Source organism: Gossypium hirsutum, chromosome D05 (assembly GCF_007990345.1).
Source record: "Gossypium hirsutum isolate 1008001.06 chromosome D05, Gossypium_hirsutum_v2.1, whole genome shotgun sequence".
NCBI classification, from domain to species: domain Eukaryota; kingdom Viridiplantae; phylum Streptophyta; class Magnoliopsida; order Malvales; family Malvaceae; genus Gossypium; species Gossypium hirsutum.
This window is the reverse complement of record NC_053441.1, coordinates 55,117,846-55,129,711: the sequence shown is the minus strand read 5'-3', so window position 1 is coordinate 55,129,711 and position 11,866 is coordinate 55,117,846. Positions and strand designations below refer to the sequence as shown.

The 11,866-nt window shown below is 30.7% G+C and overlaps 1 pseudogene; it reads right to left on the bottom strand.

Annotated features, from left to right (window-relative positions):
- Positions 1-1,233: 1,233 nt before the first annotated feature.
- On the bottom strand, positions 1,234-9,460 carry LOC107902404 (terpene synthase 10-like; annotated as a pseudogene).
- Positions 9,461-11,866: the final 2,406 nt, after the last annotated feature.

Below are 11,866 nucleotides of genomic sequence, written 5' to 3'. Positions count from 1 at the left end.
AATCTAATCCTTTTAAAGTCTATTCCGTAATTAAATTTACATTTATTTAAAATCTATCAATTTAAATTCTAATTCTTCAAGAAATCAATAATGGTAATTTTCTAAAACTTTAAAATATAACAAATTGGTACATGGACTAGCTAAATCAAGCTCTTATGACCTCAAACCTATAGAAATTATAAGAAAAGGACTTGAATTTACCTCCCAATTAATGGTTGAATGTTTCAATTATTTGGAAGGGTTTTCTTCTTACTTGGATGGTGGATTGAAGAAGATGACAATGGTTGTCAATTTTTCCCACTTACTTTTATAAATAAACCATAATTAAAGCCTAATTAAGCTAACTTAATTATCACTTAATTAATCTAATTTATCTGTTAACTAAAACTAATGGATATTGATATCTTCATCCATTGAATTTCACCTTATAACGATTTGTTAACCATTTTGGCCCTTTGGTTATTTGCCAATGAAGTCCTCAAGCCTTTTGTCGATTAAAATTCTATAGCGATTGTACTTTTACAATTTAGTTCCTAAGCTTTAATTACCTGTTAATTCAGTTAAATTACTGAATCAATTTTTAGTGTATTTTTATATTAGCTATATAAATATTCATATCTAGTATTCACAGACTAAATTTACGAAAATGGGGTTCTGAAACCACACTTTTGGCACCACTAAAAATCGGGTCGTTATTATTACATTATCATTTTACGTAAGCATTAGTAACTAACATATGAATAATCAAAATTTTCAACATCTTTATTTTTTGTGCTTAAATTGATTATTTGATGTCAAATAATTTATATTAATGGTTTATACTAAAAATTTAAAATTATATATAATTATTCTATTATTTATTAAAATATAATTGAAAAGCTAAGAATAAATTAATAAAATTTGCATAATAATATAAAATTTATTTTAGTCAAATGGTCATGTGGTATGTTTGGCACTTTTCTTTTCTTTCCTTTTTTCTGGGCAAACATGTAGCATTCATCTGATAAAAATGGAGTTCCAAGCAAATGCTTAATGGAGCCTTAAACATAACAGGATATAAAGAGAAGCAGAAACCATCAAAAGCAAAGGGGAACAACATGTACTAGGATAGTCCTTACACTACTAAAAGTTTATTGTACACCATACTAAAAGATCATAAAATGATTTCGCACATTACACTAAAAAACTAACTATTGTTTTGGCCCGGTATGGAAATAATTCCAACATTCTTAATCATTTGGGTACGAAAATTGGGTGGACAAATAATGATAACACTATATCCTTAGTTTTGTTACCTTCAATACCAAGACCATCACCATTTTGGTAAATCAATAAAGACAATCTAGCAAGGTTGATAACAATTTCAATAAACATTGGAGAGAAAGGAGATTTAGCCATTTTATTTTCATTTATCTTTTTCTATGTTGTATCAATTAACTTCCTTATGTGCTTACGAGCTTCTTCTCCAGATGCTCTACTTTCGTACATATAACATTGGACTGATTTAGGAACATCACATCTTTTTAGCTTATACTAGTTCAAAAATAAATAAAAAACAAATTAAATAAGGAAAGCATATCACAATTAGAGTAACTAATTAATGGAAATTTCAAGTTTACAACCATATATTGCTTACCAATGATGTCACTAAATCATTTGCTAATCGTACAATTATTGAGGACCTATATATTATATCAGAGTAACGTTCTTGGATGTTGTGCAATCCCTTTTCCCTTATATGATCAGTTATTAAATAAGAATGAGCATGCATTACAGAACCCACTATTGAAATCCAAGCATTATCAATGTACTCTTGCAGGGTTGGCGTATATCCAACGTAATGCCATATTGCCTCCAACAAATATGATTTACAAAGATTTGTCCACTGAATCAATAACACAAATCAGATAGAGTTGATAAGGAAAAGCAAGAGAAAGACTTGAAATTGGTTTAATACCAGTTTCTTGAGGAAGGGAATGACATCTATCCCTTGTTCCTTAAGGGAGTCAAAAGCCGTTTCATTTATGGAATTGTAAAGAGCATGGTAATATATCTTCATATAGTTTGGAAGACTCTGTATTGAATTTATATCCCATCTGAAATTACACCAACATATATATTAAATCTTATGAGACATTGGTAAGAATTATCAGGAGCAGGGATTTAAATTGCGGTCCCAGTCACGTTTTTGGTCGTATTGTGTTTATCACGGTTGTGGACATAACAGATGCTATTGCGGTCACTGTGGATATCGCGGTCGTGGATTTTTTTTTTAAAATTCACACAACTTATTGTAAAACATAATAATAATTATAATTATAATTATAAAAAATCACTTTTAATGATTTTTAGAGTGTTTTCTAACACTTATGAACTTTTATTAATATGATATGAGAACACATCTTTTATAATCATTAATTATTCTTATATTTATTTACAAATTTTCTAAGAATGTTATATTAACTAATAACAAAGTAAAAAAGGGAAGTATTAAACATTTATCATATTTAATAAGTTTGAAAGTTTTTATAGATAAAAAAATTGAAAATTCATACTTGAGAGATATCTTCAATATTTCTTGACAGCTTTGAAGATGATGAAGATATAAACATTCTATGCTTCAAAAGGAAAAAAGGAATAGATAAATGTATAGATTCACATTAATTATTCCTATTTCCTACCACTTATTCTCACTCTCATTCTACTTTCATATGTAGTTTAACATGCTTCGATTTTAATTATCTTTTCATAAAATATACTCCATTCATTTATCTAAGGATATATTTTAAATGTTTTAATATCATCAAAATTAAGAACTTTAACAAAAGTTTTCTTTAAAAAAAACATACCTTACAAATAATGGTAGTGGTACAATTTAGTTTTCACCAATTAGAGGAATGACGAGGAAGATCAGATCATTCACCTTCACTTTGAGAGCATTCTTGACTTGATTCTCTTGGCCTTTGTCCAAAAATATATAAAAAAAAGTAACATTTTCACCTTGGTTTTCATATAATTGATGTGGAGGATATATTTGAGGAGGAGGATACATAAAAGGTGGAGATGGGTGATACATTGGTGGTGGAGGATGCATTTGAGGCTGATATGGCACACCATATTTAGGAAATGGTGGATAATAACCATATGGTAGTGGATAACCATGTGAATGTTGAAAATATAAAGGTTTTTCTAGTGGATAAAAACCTTGAGTGCTATTAGATGAATCACTATACCCAAGGTTATTAGAACTCAATCTCCTACCAGATGAAGAGCCTATATATGCTTCTTGCCTTTTCCTTTTGATGGAGCTCTAGGTTCACTTCTATCTCTCCTAGGTTCAGGAAACATATTTCCATCAAACTCTGATCTGTCACGTAAATGTCCACTAGTGGTACCAATCCCATATTCTCCTCCATACTGATTAGAAGACCTAATTTCACCTCTATCACCACTATATCTATCATCCTCATCAATTGGACTTAAGCCACCACCATCGGGTCCATCGCCACTCTCACTTGGTGTTGAACTAGAACTTGAATGAGACAAATTTTTTTGTTGAGATTGATCAACATCTATTTCATCATCAGAGATATCCATACGCAACACACCGGCATTTTCACCATCTAACAATGGATTCTCTTTCTCATGAAGCTATTCTGGTAGTGGATCAACATCTTCAAAGATATGGTCAAGGCTGATAGGATTAAAACTAGCGTTTATATCATCAGTGCTCATTCTTTTTTGATGCCTTATCTGAAGTCTCATATTATAATAGGTAAACACTAGTTTCTCAAGTTTTTTAATATTTTAACCTATTTCTTGCCTTGGTGTGAATATAACTAAGTGTGCTCCAATTTCGTTCGCAATTTGATGCTGAAGTTGTTTGACTAAGCATTTTAATTGCTAATTTTTGTAATTTGAGAACACATGTGCCGTATATTATCCACCACTCAGCTGCATAATATTATTTAAATTTCAAAATAACTTTAAAATGTATAATATAATTAAATAATATAAATTAAATTAAATAATTTAATTAACTGTTTACCTGGATTCATTTGCTTCCAAGCTCTTTGTGCTTGTGGAGTACCGAATGTCTCATGTTTATCTCTAAATAGTAACAACTGCATAAATAAAAGATACTGCAAAAATAAAAAAAATTCTATTTCAAATTATTTAACTAAGTTACAAATAATAATAATTGAATCTAACCTAATTAACCATTCTGACTTGAGTATCAAGAGAAGGTTCAAATCTTTCAATTACTGATCGTGTACCTTCTAATGTTTCTATTAGTACATTCTCAGAATGCTCCACCCCAAATTGAAATTGAGGATTGAGAAAATAACCTAAGTATAATTTATAAGAATATTATCAAATAATAATAATCTCAAGCTTAAAATCATAAAATATAAAAATAGTTCTTAATTATATGAAACATTTTATCTTACCAACTGAATTCAAGTCAGAATGCATAAAATTCCATCTATTGTCAATAATCTTTTCGTACTCGGTGAAATATCGACAATTTTGTTGAATTGCTCGTTTCGCTCTATCAACAGCCTCATAAATAAAGTCCATTGTTGGTTTTTCATCGCTATCCACAAGTCTCAATACTTTTACTAGAGGCTCGTAAACTTTTATGAGGTCATTGGCTTTTTTCCAAAAATCTTTTTCCAAAATAATTTTTTTGGCTTCATAAGCAGGCCCTGACTTTTGCTGTCCCCATTTTGATTCTTTAAATTCCTATATATTCATAAGAAAAATTTTAAAATAATATAATTTAAATTATTTGGAACTAATAAAATCATTAAAGGTTGTTATATTTAAGTAATTATATTAACTAATTATAAAATACTGACCTTCGAATTAAACATTTCTCTCAGACCTTACTTTGGTCTTGTTATCTCTTCAAGTTGAATGAAATGAGTTGCAAGTCGAGTAAGAGCAAGTCGAAGAATTTGTTTCCCTTATGTATACTTCTTCATCAAACTAACAGTCCAAATGTGATTGTATATAAAGCAAGTCACTTTCTTTGCCTCATCTAACACTTTTGCTACACTGGGCTTTTTCCCAATATCTTCAAGGCACAAATCTAAATAGTGAGCTGCACATAAGGTCCAATATAGATGTTTTCTTTTCAACATTAATTTTTTTCCAGCAGCTTTCATTGCTGCCTCATTATGAGTCACTATTTGGACAATGTAATTTTCTCCAATTTCTTCTACAACTGAATCTAATAAACAGTAGTAGAATTTAGCATCTCTACTACAGACACTTGAGGCATCTACCGATTTCCAAAAAAGGTTCCTTTACGGTAATAAATAAGGAAATTAATGATGTGCATTTGATTCAAACTGTTGGTCCAACCATCACACATTAGAGTTGCACCCAATTCTTTCCAATGAGTCTTTAGTCCATTTACCCAATCACGAACTCGTTGATACTCAGGCTCCAAATACACATCTGAAACCTCATAAGGTGTTGGAAGCTTTACACCTTGTCCAACTTCTGTTGACACTTGAATTAAGTTATACAACCATGGAGAGTTTGCTAATTGAAAATGAAGTATTTCATATATTAAAAATTTAGATACCGCTTCACCTATCTTCCTTCGAAAACTCTTTAAAAAAGAGTCATTGACCTTTGGTTGCTTTGAACTTTTGCTTCTAACCAATTTAGATATAGCTCTCCTTAAGGTAAACTCAGACTTACTTGGGATGGATTTACTTGTTCTTTCTCTATTATGTTCTCTAGCTGATCCATGAGAAGATCGTCCTTCTTCATAAATGTTATCCCAACCACTAGTACTTCGTCTGAATTCTTCCCTTCTATGCCACTCATGTTGTGATTGGATACTTTTTCGAGTTCCTTGCCTTATAGTAGAAACCTCATCAATGAATTCATCGTGCTCATCCTCCTCTTCTATTAATTGAGATAAGAATTCATCCTTTCTCCTCTTTTTGTCTATTTTCTTTGTGTTGCTTTCTTTTAGTACATTTATCATACTTTCTCTAATGACACCTGTTAATAAAATAAAAATAATTCACGCTTTATATTATTATCAATTATATATAATCTTTATTGATAAATTTACAATAACATTTAAAAATAATAATAAAGTATCACATACCAGTAACATTAGGGCATGGTGCAACATTGCCGGTTTTATGAGCAATGTGCTCTTTAAATCGTGTTATTCCTCATTTCACAACTTTACCACAAAGTTTACATACGATATTTCCTCTCGCATTTGACACTGGAGTTCCAAAGTGCCAACCTATATCATTACTTGGTGCACCCTCCAATCCTTTAGTTGGGAACTCTTCACGTGGTGGCATGCTTTATTTTTATTTATAAATAAGAAATATAAAATTATATTTAGAAATATAAGCAACTCATTACTTATATTATCAACAATATAATACCAAAAAAAGTAAACAAAATTTAAAGCTACAGACCTAATATTATAGAAATAAATAAATAAATATTGTGTAAAACAATTTAAGAATAATAATAATAATAATAATGGTATTAATAATAATAATAACAATAATAAAAATCTTAAAATTAAAAATTATATAAAAGGATATAGATAAATAAAATGATATAATAAAATAAATGTATTTAAAATATTTATGTAAATAAATATGAAAAGAAATATAATTGAAATAATAATGCAAAACTAATTAAATTTTAATAATATGGTAATAATAACAAGTAAATAAATAATAAAATAAAAAAGGAAAAATAATAATAGTAATAGTAATATTAAATTAATTAATTTAATAATAAAATAGCAAAAATAACAAAAAAAGGACCAAAATCGAACTTAAAACATAAATTTGGGGCAAATCAAAAATAAATAAAAAGAAAAAGGACCAAGTTGAATGCGCGAATAACAAAAAAAGACCAAATGGGAAATAATCCCCACCCTCCAAAATGCACACCTTCAAGTGGACTAAATTGAAATACGAAATAAATTATAGGACAAAATTAAAAAAAGAAATAAGCTTGATTGTAAATAATAAAAAATTGGAAGGGCTAAACGCCAAATTAACCCTTTCGTTTAAAAACACGTGGATCTTAAGAAACAGGTCGGGTAAGTGCACGGGTTAGGCCAAAACGACGTCGTTTTGGTGCCTGCGAGGCCTACCCAAAACGGCGTCATTTTGGAGGCCTATTTAAATCAAAATTTTTTTCAAAAACTTCATTTCAGCCCTTATTTTAAAAAAATTATTTCCTTTTCTCTCCATTCTCCATTTTCTCTCAGGCCATTGCCCAGAATCCGGCCATTGGCCACCGTGGCAGCCGCCGGTCACCGGCGACGGCACCGCCGTGCACGGTGGTCAGAAAATTGCCCCAAAACATTTTAAACACCTTTTTTTTGTGTAGAACACAGATCTAGGGATAAAAATCTCGAAAAAGCACTCTGTGCTGCAGATTCAAGACATGCAAGCAAGAAATCCAAGACAAAATTTCAGTTACTTTACTACTTTACTTACTAGTTACTACTTACTTGAAATTAGGAATAGAATTTCTATTGCTGCTGTGTGTGACTCTGTGTTGTTTGCCGAAATATGGAGAAATAGAATTTCGTATTTTCATTTGCTTGTGAGTTGTGTAACTTGTGTTGTGAGTTTTGAACTTTGTTTGGAGTTTTTTTCTGTTTATTTGGAGTTTTGTATATATGTTTTTACTTTTTTTTATTGAAAGCCCTCTGATTTTGCAGGTAAGGGAATATTTTTCCTTTTTTTTATTGTAAAGTACATCACTATTCACTAAATCTCTTGATTTTTTTAAATTTACGGTAACGGAAAATAACGGGAATAGCGGCCCGTTATTGCCGCAATTGGCCGTTATCCATTAAAGTGTGGCCACTATCAACCATTATCGGTGTGACTCCGCTTCACTCCATTATTTTTAATAATAGCGGTTTCGGACGGCGGCGCTACCGCTATATAGCGGCTGCTATTCCGAAATCGGTCCGCTATTTAAATCTCTAATCAAGAGCATATAAAATTAAATGTGCAATCCTCTCAACAACATCTGTGAAGAGCTCCCACTCATCTAAGGTTCCATAAACATCATAAACATCATCTATAATTGTGATTAGCGCATTGATCTTTGTCTGAATTCTTCTACTTTTTCCATCCTGAGGAGTAATTATCATTCCCACACTCAATAAAAAGTTTTCCATCAGTCTATCCCTAGCAAAGTTAAACCTCTCGCCAAGACCAAGTTCCTTCCACCATCTAAATAATACAAATAAAAAAAAAAAACACCACCAAAGTCATACTTACGTTGAGGCAAATGCGAGTTAATTTTGAACTAGTATGTAGTAGGCATACTAACGTTGAAGCATATCTAAGATCTTCCTGGTGCATAGATTGGACTATGTTGTAATCCATTATAGCAAGCTCAAAAATAATGGGATTTTTGTCCTTGTTTTTCTCATACACGTCTATGAACCATCTGGCTTCCAACCTTGGCCTCCTCCAATGTAGAGGAAGCTCCAAGGCATGGTCCACAAGCATCCAAAGATATTGATGATCAGGGTTCTCCTTCAAAAATTGTTCGAGAAGTTTAACTACTAACTCTCTTGCATTCTCCAGCACTATTTCACCTTCTAACAAGAGGTATGAAGCCTCATACAGGTTGAGCAGTCCCTTAAAATATTGATTAAGGCTTGATTTAACGTTTCCAACATCATTCATGAAGCAAGTGAAAACATCTAGGGGATGAAAATAATTCAATGTTAAATATCATTAAATTAGATATAAATTGATACATCCAATTTTTTAATCTTTGTTTTTACCTTGATCCACCTTATACCGATGTTGTCTAAGCAGTCTAAATTCAAGAGCTGTAGCATATAAATTGTCTTTCTTCCATGCAACAGTACTGATGCGATCATGAGTACTTGTATTCTTTGAACTTTTATTTATTTCAGCTTCAAAGTGATAGGACAAGCCAAGTCTTTGTAAGGTATCAAAGAGCTCAAGTTTCTCCAAAGGATCCACCACATTTCCAAGCATCATCCTCACTTCTTCCTTCAGTTTTCTTGCTTTTTCCTTGTATGATTCATCCTATACGCATGGGTCGCAACAAGTTTTGTTAGCTTGCTCCAAATTTAGCATTATCAGGAAAAAAAGGAAAAGCAAAACAAAAATGGTGTCAACTGCCTCATATATATATGCACTAAGAATTTGAGATATACCTATACAAAATCACTTCTGAGGGACTGAACATAATCATAATCCCAAATAGGAGGATGGTAATTAGCCGATCGTCTACTTACGATACCGTCTTCAATAGAAGTTTTGTTTGTAGCATCACTTTATGAGGCAGAAAAAATAGTTAACCCATGGAAGCTTGACCCATCGTATGAGAAGCTTTTCCATTTTGAGTGTATGGGGAAAGTGCACATCAAGAATGAGCTAAACATGCAAAAAGCCATTTCCGAAACTTCAACCTACCGCTCAGACAGTTGTTATCACTTAATACGGAGAACGTATCGAAACAATTCTAATCTGTGTGAATCTTCAATATATTAGCTCATTTGGGGCCGTATCATATTATTTTCTTGGATGGGCTATTTGTTAGAAGCAATATCTCTTCATATAAATAGCATATATCTATATCTATGTCTATATAATATATCTTTCACATATACATAAGGTAGAACTCCAACATTATTAAAGTGACTGACCAAAATAATTTCTCAAATTAATATTAAACCTCTTGAAATAATTTATATTTATTCTATTTGACTGTCTATATCTATCTATATAATATAGATATGTGAACTTCATTTTTAGTACTAAAAACAAACCACTTAAATATCCTTTAAAATTTTAAAATTAACAAAATATGCTATCTATAAGTAATTTATTATTTATTTAAAATAAAATTAATTAATATTCCAGCTTAATTAGTTTAATTTAATTAAAATATAGTTCAAAATAATTAATTTTATTATTTTATTTAAACTTAAATTAATTAATATTGAAACTTAGAATTCGCATTATATTAGTCTACTTCAAAATTAATAAATATAAATAAAAATTTTAATCAATTTATTTAAATTTAACATTAATAATTTTTCTCTATTTAATTATATTAAAAATAAAATAAATCAATTTAATTAAAAAATAGTTCGCTAATTTATAATTAATTTAATCCTAAATTTTTAAATAGCATATTTAAAAGAATAAATATTTAACAATAAATGAATGTAAGCATAAATATTTGTAGTAAATTTTATAATTATAAATATCAATATAAAATATAACCCATCATAACTAATATTAGTTATAAACCATTGATTAAATAGTAGTATATAATTGATAACAAAAATTTAAATCATACATATTGATAGGGGGTTGATCTCGTATCACATATGCTTACTAAATTACTCATTGGAATTTGATTTGTTCATCCAACTATCATAATCATCTACTTAAATTAAGAAAATTGAATATTTTAATCACTTACTTATTAGTTAATGATATTGTCACAATATTTAACGCACCATCTCGCAGTGCGGCATAACATTATGTTCCGTTTAGTCATTTTTATCCCATACTATTATTCTTTAAAATTTAAATCATATTTGCCTTTACAACTTTCTATTATGATATATCCCATACCGTTTAGTCATTTTTATCTAACTACTCCTTAGATACCAAATCTCCCTTTTTTCTTGGTTTATTAAAAAATAATTATGGCATTTTAATTGTGTTATTAATAACGGTCTGGTCGTTACTCACCTAATTGGTTGGGAATTGGATCCCCGTTCATGGGAATGCAGCACATTTCATGGCCACCATTTACTTTTTTGAAGAGCATCCTAGACGAAGAAATTAGTCAGTACTATCGACAATGAACATCCTGATTTTGACAAAAAAATATTGATAATTGTTAATAATAATGCTATGAGTAATCGAATTTGAATATAGGCAACGTTGGGAGTGGGGTGACCTTTTGATATTTGCTTTTACATTTGTCCGTTAAGAGTAGGGGACCCTTTGATATTTGCTTCTACATTTGTCCAACTTGGAGGTCAAATCAGAGTCATTGCTATTAGTAGTGGACACCCTTATTTTAACAAAAAAATGGTCGATAATTGTAAATAATAATAGTAATATTGTGAGTATCAAATTTGAATTTGAGTTTGGCAGCATCGGGAAATTTCATATTACTTTTACAACCTTCTATTATGAAAATTCCCAGATCGCTTAGCCATTTTCATCTAACTACTCATTAAATCCCAAATTTCCCTTTTCTATTATAAAAAAATAGTTTTCGTGGTTTTTTCTTTGTTTAGAAAAAACATAATGATAGCATCTTAACTGTGTTATTAATAATGGTGTCGTCGTTACTCACCTAATCTGTTAATTATGAGGTTTGGAGTTGGATCCCCGCCTACGGAAATGGATCACATTTCATGGCCACTGTTTACTTTTTTGATCATTTATTATTCATAACCAAATCAAACATACTAATTCATAATATCCCCTGAATGGGCCTTCGAGTCCCAATTTATGCTTTAGAATCGAATTGGGACTAAATCGAAAACTCAGAGAATTTTTTGCAAAATCTCAAAATTTTTCTTAGGTGCAGGGGACACATGCCCGTATCCCAGGCCGTGTGAGCATTCGATGTAAGGCACACGGTCATGTACCAGCCTGTGTTCGTGCCCGTGTAACTCTCTAACTTGGGTCACTCGGCCTACCACACACCCGTGTACTAGGCCATGTGGAAAATTTAATTTTTGAAAGTTAGTTACAGGGGTCACACGGCCAAGTCACATGCCCATGTGCTAGGCCGTGTGACACACATGGCTAAGACACATGCCTGTGTC